This window comes from Heterodontus francisci, chromosome 36 (genome assembly GCF_036365525.1).
Source record: "Heterodontus francisci isolate sHetFra1 chromosome 36, sHetFra1.hap1, whole genome shotgun sequence".
Taxonomy (NCBI): Eukaryota; Metazoa; Chordata; class Chondrichthyes; order Heterodontiformes; family Heterodontidae; genus Heterodontus; species Heterodontus francisci.
Window position 1 is genome coordinate 10,507,817 of NC_090406.1, and position 11,195 is coordinate 10,519,011.

Below are 11,195 nucleotides of genomic sequence, written 5' to 3' on the forward strand. Positions count from 1 at the left end.
TAGAGTAATCAATGGTCTATTTCCATTCTTCTGTATCTGATTGGGTGTTGCTCCAAGTGCAGATTCTGCACTGTAGTACCAGTAGCTGTCTGCAGATGGTGCTGCTGTCGAACAGTTACTCCTGGCGGCTCAGCAGCACCACCAGCAGGGAAATAGAGGTACAGCAGTTGTTTGGGAAGTCGGTAAACTAAATGACTTGCATTTATATAGCGCCTTTGACGATCACCAGCCGTCTCAAAGTGTTTTACAGCCCTTGAGGTACTTTTGAAGTGCAGTCACTGTTGCAACGTGGGAAACGCAACAGCCAATTTGTGCACAGCAGGCTCCCACAAACAACATTATGATAGTGACTGTTTTTGTAATGTTAATTCCCCTGCTCTTCTTTGAAATAGTAGCATAGACATTTTTACATTCACCTGAGCAGGCAGACGGGGCCCCCAGTTCAACATCTCATCCGAAAGACAGCAGCTTTGACAGTGCAGCACTCCCTCAGCCGGAGGTTTTGTGTTTAAGCCCTGCGGCGGGACTGGAACCTGGAGTTTTATTGCTGAGAGAGGAGTGTGTACAACTGAGCTATATCTGACACACATAATGCTCACACTGTCCTGTTAACCTACAGCTTAAGTTTTTTAAAAATTCATTCTTGAGAAATGGGCATCATCGGGCCTGTATTTATTGCCTGTCCCTAGTCGACAGTAAAAAAGTGGGGGCGTAAAGGTATTCCCAAGATTCAGTAGAAGTTCCAATATTTGATCCAATCCAACTAAGAACGCCAATATGCGTCGAAGTAAGGATGGTGCATGAGTTGGGACCTTGGAGGTGAAGATGTGTCCTGCTAGATAGTAGAGGTCACAGGCTTGGGAGGTGCTGTCAAAGAAGCCTTCATGAGTTGGTGCAGTGCATCTTGTAGATGGGGGTGGAAAGGAAAAAAGGGGGAGGTGGAAAGCACAGAACAGTTAGAATTAGGTTGTGACCTCAGGCCAGCATTATTTTATCCAGAGTAATCTTTGCACCAGTAATGTATCTAGAAGCATAGAATGGTTATAGCAGAGGAGGCAGCTACAAGGTTGAGCCAGCTCGCTGCAACAGCAACCCAGTTAGTTCCCCCTTTCCCCCATAGCTCTACAAATCTTTGCCCTTGAAGTACTTACGGGCAGTAAGACAGGAGTTCAGGCAAATCAGCTATACTCGTGCTGAATGACAGAACAGGCTCGAGGGGCTGTATGGTCTACTCTATGTTCTTATCCAATTCCCTTTCGAAGGCCACAATTGAACCTGCTTCCACCACAGTCTCAGGCAGTGCATCCCAGATCCTAACCACACACTTTGTCAAAGTTTTCTTCATGTTGCCTTTGGTTCTTTGACCTTAGAGTCTGTGTCCTCTGGTTATGGACCATTCTGCCACTGGTAACAGTTGTGCTCTCCCTACTCATGAGCACCTGTATCAAATCGCCCAACCTTCTCTACTTAGAAAATTACCAGCTACTCTACCCTCTCTTTGTAACTGAAGTGCGACAGAATAATTTGCCAGGATGAGTGGCTTTTTCACATTGCATGTTTTAACACCTCGTATTCACTATGTTGGCATCCTGTGAGCTCTGCAGGAATTGCTGTGCCTTTACACACACACACACACACAAACGTCAGACTGAAATGGGGTGATCCTGGCCAACACTCATGGCCTAGGTTTCTACATGGAGGAACAACACTTAATATGCAAGACATGAAATAAAGCAGTCAAGAGCTGTAAGTCAGGACAGAGAAAAATCAAGGGTAAATGCGAGCAGATTGCCTTCGTCAAAGTACATGTATGGACTTGTTCCAGATTTGGCTTTTCAAACAATTAATGGTTGTAAATAAGTTCTGTGCTTACACTAGTGACAAACCCTGAAGTGTTATTTTAAAAATATTGGACTTTTAACCCAGTATTTTTTTTTTACCCCAATAGCTGGCACTTCATTGGCAATGAAGTACTTTGGCAAGTTCTGAGGACACTTAGAGTCATTATAAATGGAGGCTCTGATCCCTGCAAGATTTGGTTACAGACATAGGGGCTTCACAATGGCTAGGTGGTGAAAAAAAAAGACTTCATTTATATAGCCCCTTTCATGACCACTGGATGGCTGCAAAGTGCTTTGGAAATGTAGTCACTACAGCAAGCTTCCACAGACATGACTATGGCCAACTAATCTGTTTTTGTGATGTTGATTGAGGGATAAATATTGGCCAGGACACCAGGGAGAATACCCCTGCTCTTCCAAATAGTGCCATGTGATCTTTTACATCCATCTGAGAGAGAAGATGGGGCCTCGGTTTAACATCCGATCTGAAAGATGGCACCTCAGACAGTGCAGCATTCCCTCAGTAGGCATTGCAGTGTCAGCCTAGATTATCATGCTCAAATCCTGGAGTGGAACTTGAACAACATTCTGAGGCAAGAGTGATACCCACAGATGACACTAAATCTGGTAAATCTAGATGTCAGAAGACAACAGCCTGAAAACAAGGCTTCAGGCTGCAGATATTGAAATACTTGGGTGAGGGTAAAAGGAACCTGGAAAATAAGAAAAAAAAGATAATATTTTCCACCAGCACAACTGCAAAATGGTAAACCCAACACTTTCATCCAGACAAATGAAGGACAGGACAATCCTCAAGTCTTTAGCAGGAGACATTTTTTAATAGGCAAAGATTAGATGCCCATCTGACCACATCCCCAGGGGGGAAAAAAAAAGTGTTTTAAAAACATGAGTACACCTAAAATCTCTAGTTACTAAAAGAAAGGCTCTCAACATACAATAATTCATACAATACAACTATATGTACAGACACTTTACACATCATTTTCACATATGTACACTTCAATATATTATTATATAGACAATTTGCAATCTGAGGATATACACAATCACTACATGAAGGTTATGACTAAGAGGAGACACGCCAAGTAAATGGGAGCTATCTGGCGACTGGCTGCAGCTCCACTTTTCCCCTCCTCGGTCCTGGGAGAGGTGTGCAATTTGAGAACATTGAGGTGCAGGGCTTTCAGGTCCTCCAAGGCCCCGTGGGCAGCCATGGAGAATGCCGGGTCACCTGTCGTCAGGAGATCGAAGACGCAGGAGTGAAAGTAGACATCTTCCACTTGGAGGATCTCCCGGCACTTGGCTGTGGCGCTCTCCACCGTGTACGTCTGGCGGGGCCCCGGGAGCCGGGAGCTGGACAGCCTCCGGGACAGCGTGTGCTCCTTGATGAGCTCGCTCCTGGGGCAGCCGTGGACGCAGAGCTGCAGGCACACGCTCTCATCCGCATAGTTCAAAGTCTCCTCGGGGACCCTGATGGCGAAGGTCAGGTACTTGCCCACCTGGCGCACAATGATGGTGGTGCCAATGTAGCGGGCTTGGATCTCAACCTGTCCGCCGCCCGCTTTCTCCAGTATTGTCAAGCTGCTCTCCCCCTCCCGCTCGCTGCCGCTTTTAGTACCATCCACAAATGCCGATGGGAGGTCATCTGTGGTTGCTTGATAAACCTTCTGCTCTGTGCAGCCTTGATAGCTCTTGAATATTATCGTAATCTGCATGAAAACACAAGGAACAGCAAATGTTAGCATTGATAAAGGCCATCTCAAACTTTCTAAACTACTTCACAAACCATTCCTATAGCCCTTGTACATGAGGGGAGAGAGATTAATTGGACAACTCTACCATGGAGCCAGCTGAGAATTGGACCGAATGGCTTCCTTTTGTGCTGCATCATTCTACAATTAAAAGATCCTAAAGTGTTTCATAGTAGCGTCACTGAACAAAACGAATGCAGAGCCAAAAGAAAGTTAGGAGGGGGGATGAAAAGTTTGGTCAAATAGCTGGGCTTTGAGGAAGGATAGATGGAAAGTTTAGGGAGAGAATCTGAGAGAATAGAGCCTAGGTGGCTGAAGCTACAACTGCCAATGGTGTAATTGGAGAAGGTAGTGATTGAATACATTAAGGTGCACATAGTTTGCACCCAGCGACAGTCATAGAATCATTTACAGCACTGAAAGCAGCCATTTGTCCCATCGAGCCCATGCTAGCACTCTAGGTGCTAACCATTCAGTCCCACACCTTGACTCAACACCCATAGCCTTGCAAATCTATTTCCCTCAAGTGGCCATTCAACTTCCAGGTCATTACCACCCAGTGTGTTAAAAAGTGCTTCCCCCTGCATTTCTTGCCCAAAACCTTCAATTTGTGTCCCCTAGTCCTTGTACCATTAGTTAATGGATACACAGTTTTTCCTTGTCTAACTTATCGAAGCCTGTCATAATCCTTTACACTATTGACTAGAATTGAATCATAGAAAGTTTAAGGCTCAGAAAGAAGCCACTTGGCCCATCTTGTCTGTGCCAGTCAAAAAACGATCCACCCATTCTAATCCCATCTTCCAGCATTTGGTCTGTAGCCCTACAGATTACAGCACTTGAGGTGCATGTCCAGACTTCTTTTGAATGAGTTGAGGGTCTCCGCCTCAACTACCCTTTCAGGCTGCGAGTTCTAGACCCCCCACCACCCTCTGGGTGAGAAAGTTTTTCCTCATCTCCCGCATAATTTTTCTACCAATCACTTTAAATCTATGCCCCCTCGCCACTGACCTAAAATCCCCCAACCCTGAAACCATTCTGGTAAATCTCCTCTGCACCCTCAAGGACTCTCACATCCTTCCTGAAGCGTGGTGACCAGAACGGAACACAGTACTCCAGCTGGGGCCTAACCAGAGCTTTAGAGAGGTTCAATCTCATTATTAATGGCTGACCAATTATTGCGTGAAATAAAAACAGAAAATGCTGGAAGCTCAGGTCACTCAGCATTTGTAGCATTCAAAATTATTTATTACAACAGTGCAGCCCTTCATTATGCCAATAACCTGCCTGGTGCCTCTCTCAATGCAGTAAGTGCTATGCTGGAGTAGCCTGCTTTTTATGCTGGAGTGGGACTTGAATCCACAACCCAACTCAAGTCAATTGCACCACTTAGACACTCAATGAGAATGCCTGAAGGTGCTCGGCCTGAAATTAAAGCATGTGTTTAAGATGATATCTTTATTGGGAAAGCCTTGAGTGAAGGCCCACATTGGAGCACACTTCCAAGGCTTTGGGGGGGGGGGGGGGGGGGGGGGGGGAAAAGGAGCAAAAAACACAAGATAAGCTAAAACAAGGTCTAAAGATTGGAGGACATGATGTTTGGATTTGTGAAGTAACAGCGTTAAAATACTAATAAGAATTAATGACCAAACTGCAGTCAGTTTGCTACTGATGCTTCCACACCAATTAAAAACAAAGATTGGACTTTCGATGGGGAGGTTTGTGGGCAGCAGCACCAATTGGCTTAAAGTTGGCAACAAGAGCTGGCCATAACACAAGAGTCAGTTCTGGCCGACAACGTCAGCGCTCCCTCCAAAAGGCTGACCCACAAAGTTCAGCAAGATTTTCCTTTTTAAAAAATCACCAGCATCTATGAACCTTCTCCAGCTACTGGGAACAGTACTGCTGACAGCTAAGTAATAAACAGCAACCTTACACTTAAGCACGCAGATGGGTCTGGGAGCCAGGTCTGAAGGACCACTTTAATGGGAGAAGCAAAGCCATTTAGCAATATTGCATTATATGATGCTACAGCATCACCCACCCAGTATAGTTGCAAATCTTGCTGCTTTTTTTTTTACAAAAATTCTTTTGTGGGATGTGGGTGTCGCTGGCAAGGCCAGCATTTATTGTCCATCACCTACTTGCCCTTGAACTGAGTGTCTTGCTAGGCCATTTCAGAGGGCAGTTAAAAGTCACCCACATTGCGGTGTGTCTGGAGTCACATGTAGGCCAGACTGGGCAAGGACAGCAGATTTCCTGCCCTAAAGGGCATTAGGGAACCAGATGGGTTTTTACAACAATCGTTGATAGCTTCACAGCACCATTGGGATTAGCTTTCAATTCCAGATTTTTAAAGATTAACTGAATTTAAATTCCACCAGCTGCCATGGTGGGATTTAAACCCACGTCCCCAGGGGATTAGCCTGGGCCTCTGGACTAAGTTCAGTGACATTACCACTACAACACTGTCGTCCCAGTGGTCAGTCAATTCTATTTTTTTCTATTTTGTTGGAGGGGGTGGGTGGAGATGGCAGGCAGGGAACATGACATCACTTCCAAAGGAAAGCAACCAGTCCCAGAGTCAGAGTTGAGATTTCAAGCCCTCCACTATAGGGTTCAAGCTCTAACTAGGCTTCAGTGCAGTACTGAGGGAGTCCAATATTCCTGGAGGTGCTGCTCTCTGGAGGCCATTTCATTCGACTGATGTTGCTCAAAGAGGAATGGGGAGCTTTCTCCATCGTAAAAGGCCAAGTAATACCCCCTGCCCCAACGCGCCCCAATTCACACCAACACCCACCCCCCCAAAATAATAATCCCTGCTGCTTATGACGACCACTGCAGCTCAAGAGCTCTTTGGACACTTCAATAGCAGGCACTGTGTAGAAGCATTAAAACAACCATCCCCACAAGCACAAACGGCACAACATCACAAGTGCTTCAATGGAAAACTGCAGCAACTTAGATGCTTAAGCAGCAGCTTGCGCTTTTCCCACGTTTTCCATGGCAGCCTCCTGAACTCGACCCACCACAGAATACCAAGATACTCAAAGCTTCGACCATACCTATCCCCTCCCACCTGCCCAGCAGACCCATCTTTGATGGCCTACATCGACTCGCCACTTTTCAACAGACTGAATTTGAAGTCATAGGAATATAGGAGGAGTAGGCCACTCAGCCCATCGAGCCTGCTCCACCATTCAATACGATCATGGCTGATCATTTACTTCAAGGCCTTTTCCCACATGCTATCCCCATATCCCTATTTGTCATTTGTATTTAGAAATCTGTCAATCTCTGCTTTAAACATACTCAATGACTGTGCTACCACAGCCCTCTGGGGTAGAGAATTCCAAAGATTCACAACCCTCTGAGTAAAGAAATTTCTCATTTCTGTCCTAAGTGACTTCCCCCTTATTTTGAAATTGTGTCCCCTGGTTCGAGACTCCCCAATCCAGGGGAAACATCTTACTTGCATCTACCCTGTCTATCCCTTTAAGTATTTTGTAGGTTTGAATGAGATCACCTCTCATCCTTTGAAACCTTAGAGAATACCCTCGGCCCAGTTTCCCCAATCTCTCTTCATAGGACAGTCCTGCCATCCCGGGAACAAGTCATCCACAAATAACTGGATTCATTTCACCTGACCTCTGCAGCCTTCTCCAGGCTTATAAGCCCCGTTACCTTCCCCAACCCTCAAGACTCTCGTGCTTTCTCCATCCTTCCACTCCAGCTACAGTGGCAGAACTTTGAGCACTTTAGGCGCCACTCAATTGGAACCCTCTCCCTAAACATTCTCCACCTGATGTCCATCTTCCCCATCAGGAGCCTTCATGTAGCCCCTTTCCTCAATCAAACTTCCTGTCGCTTCCCCTAACCCCCTTTTCCTCCCCCCCCCCCCCTTTTAAAAAAGCACCGACTGCTATACAAATTATACCTCAAGAACAGGCTCTGTTCAAACTTGCTGTGTACATCAAGCCAATGAAATTTGTGTTCCGCAGCAGCTCAGTTCAATACATCCCCGTTTTGAAGAGATTTGAACCCACTGATAAAGGTTTAATATAAAACCACACACGGACTACTTTCAATCTTTACTGTGAGCAACATTCTACCAATGCACTCTGGACACCCAAGATCTATTTTTTTCTTCTTCAATTTGCACCCATCCCTGCACCTCACTTCTGTACAATGTAGAAATGTTAATTAATCCCAGTGTCAGCTTGGCTCAGTCAGTTGCCAGAAAGTCGTAGCTTCAAGTCCCATTCTGCTCATAATCCATGCCAACACTACAAAGTAAAGCAGCTACCCAACATACTTCAACATTAAGTGCGGCTGTTCTGTTCCTCCCTCAGAGTGAGTGCTGACAGATGTTGAAACTGGGGGTTGGGTGGGTAGGGAGGCAATATTCCACTCCCAGCAACTGAAGTACCACCCAAAAGCAAAATCCTTGAAATTACTCGGAGGCAAAAATATTGCAGGGGAGGCAGTGGCGGCGTAGTGGTATTGTCACTGGACTAGTAACCCAAAAGACCCAGGTATTGCTCTGGGGACATGGGTTCGAATCCCACCACAGCAGAAGGTGGAATTTGAATTCGATTATTCAATTGAATAAATCTGGAATTAAAAGCTAGTCTAATGATGGCCATGAAACCATTGTCAATTGTTGTAAAAACCCATCTGGTTCACTAATGTCCTTTAGGGAAGGAAATCTGCTGTCCTTACCTGGTCTGGCCTACATGTGACTCCAGATCCACAGCAATGTGGTTGACTCTTACATGCCCTCTGAAATGGCCTAGCAAGACACTCAGTTCAAGGGCTATTAGGGATGGGCAATAAATGCTGGCCTGGCCAGCAACGCCCACATCCCATGAATGAATAAAAAAAAAGAATGGTTCCAAGAACAAGTTAGACTGCATTAGTTATTGGGTACCAGCTGTAACTTCCTTTGAGGCAGAAGGTTGTGGGTGTGCCCCACTGCAGAGACTTGAGCACATCATAATCTAGAGGAACATTCCCACTACTGTGCAGTTGGAGGTGATGTCTTTCAGATTAGATGGTCAGCTGAGGTCCCATCTGCTCTCTCGGATGTAAAAGATGCAATGGTGCTATTTCGAAGAGCAGGGGAGAATTCTCCCGGGTGTCCTGGCCGATATTTATCGCTCAACCATCATGAAAACAGGTTATCTGGTCATTATCTGATTGTTCTTCTGCATGCAAACTGGCTGTCGTAATCCCCTACATTACAGTACACTGCAGCCCCCCTCCCCCTCCACCATTGCACCAATGACTCCTGCAACCATCATTGGTTGTTGTCACGTTCACTAGGACGATAGAACTGAAGTTAGTAAAAAATTAGGCACATTGAACCAGGAGGACAAGGAGGATGGAAGTCGGCGAGAAGAACTGAAACAAGAAAATGTTGGAAGGATAAAAAAAAACACAAAATATTTCAACTGGTCAAACTCAGGATTATTGAGTGTGAAGGGGAACGGTCAGAAGCAATCGTTACCATGCAAAGAGCTATTAGGATACATGCTGCATTGCAAGTACTTGCTGAAGCCAAGTCTATTGTGACACTAGTGATAGACATTTGGGGGGGAAAAAATGTTGACGGGCACAGGGAAATGGGATCAAAGTAGATAGCTTGAGTGGGAGAGCTGGCACCAACTCAAATGGCTTAAAGGTTGCATGTTCAAGCACAGAAATCCAGGCCGACACTCCAGGGCAGTACTGAGGGAATGCTGCACTGTTGGAGGCGCTGTCTTTGGGATGAGACGTTAAACCGAGGCCCAGGCTGTCCTCCCAGGTGTATGTCGAGATCCCGTGGCCATATTTTGAACAGCAGGGAGAGTAATTCCCAGTTTCCTGCCCAATATTTATCCCCTCAATCAACAATCATTAAAACAGATTATCCAGTCACCAACACACTGCTGTTCGTGGGAGCTTGCTGTGCATAAACTGGCTGCTGTGTTTCCTACATTAGAACAGCAACCACACTCCAGAATTACTTCATTGCTGTAAAGCACCTTGGGATGTCCTGAGGTCATGAAAGGTGCTATATAAATGCAAGTCTTTCTTTTCTTTCTTAAATGGCCTCCTTCTACAGTAAAGTTTCTAGAATATTAACCTAGGCCCTGGAGGTGAAACACTAAAATCGACATGCCAATTCTTTTAATGGTGCTCAATGCATATATCATTCTGGAACCGTCAATGTTTTCAAAAAAAGTGCATTTACTTTACGTCTCAGAAACCACCTCAAAAGGGCTTCAAACAATGTATTATTCCGTACAGTGCACAAACCACAGCCATTCTCAACACAGTAAAATTCCACAACCAGCAGTTAATCTGTTTTTCCCCCCAGTGGCGTCGGCCAAGACACTGGGAGAGTCCCCGGCTCTTTTTCAAGTAGTGCCATGGGATCATGAGTTAAATTGCTCAGTATTGCACGCGAAATTCAAGCCAAAATTTGTGTGGTATTCATGAATTGTAACTAGATTGTGGGCAGGGAAGAGAGGGAGATTAGGAAAGATAAAAAGGGGCTTTGAATCCCTTAGTCATGTTTTTTGGCACATCACTGGGGAAAAGGGTACAAAGATAAACTTCACAGTGAGAGGAAAGAAAGAGAGTGGGGGCAAAGTGTGACATCCAGAGCAAACGCGTATAGATCAGACTCCTGTGCTCCTATCACAGCCTAGGAATGGAGTCACATCTCTGATGAAGACAACTGCTGGAGGTTTCAAAGAACAGTTTGGTAAAGGATGATTTAACATATCCTGGTTGCATTTATCCCTGTAACGATCCTCTGGAAATAGAAGGACCAGGGTAGCAATCATGGAGGACATCAGTCTGGGTCAGAATTCCTCTGATGTCATAGGAGGTGGGAGCGCCTGAAGTCTTAACCTCAGACAATAGAGATATTTCTGTCTTCCTGGGCTGACTACTTGCTTTCTGTTTATGTTCTGCCATGGATGAGGACTTGGGGTTGAGGGATGGGCAGGGTGGAGAAGAGAAAGCTACAAAAACTCGGCCCTAGATGTATGGAGCACCACTGCAAGGGATAGAAATACAGTAAAGTTCCAAAAACATCTGCCAATGCTTGAATGCTTATATGGCTATCAGCCGTGGCTCAGTCAGAAGGTTGTGGGTCCAAGCCCCACTCCGCACGAGTGGATAATTCATGCCAACTCTTTAGTGCTGTAACTGAGGGAGTGCTGCAGTGCTGCAGGTGCAGTCTTTCAGATGAGATAGCGAGACGAGGCTCCATCTGATCTCTCGGGTTGATGTAAAAGATCCCGTTGCCCTCTTGGAAAAGCAGTTCTGCCAACATTTAATCATTCAACCAACAAGAACACAAATAGGTTATTTGGTCAATATATTTCATTTGGTTGTAAAGTGCTTTGAGACATCCTGCACTTGTGAAGTGCTATATAAATGCAAATTCTTCCTTTCTATACGCACAGGACCCAAGCTCAAACTGAGCCACACAGTTCAACAACAACCCAGGGCAGCAGCAAGATTCTATTAGCTTTAGATGTCTATGGTTAGGGAATGGGGAGGGAGGAGAGGAGAAAATTTACAACCA

At 45.4% G+C, this 11,195-nt stretch overlaps 1 pseudogene; it reads right to left on the reverse strand.

The window, feature by feature from the left end:
- Nucleotides 1–2,664: 2,664 nt before the first annotated feature.
- LOC137351351 (repulsive guidance molecule A pseudogene) lies at nt 2,665–3,622 on the reverse strand (annotated as a pseudogene).
- Between the last annotated feature and the right edge of the window lie 7,573 nt (nt 3,623–11,195).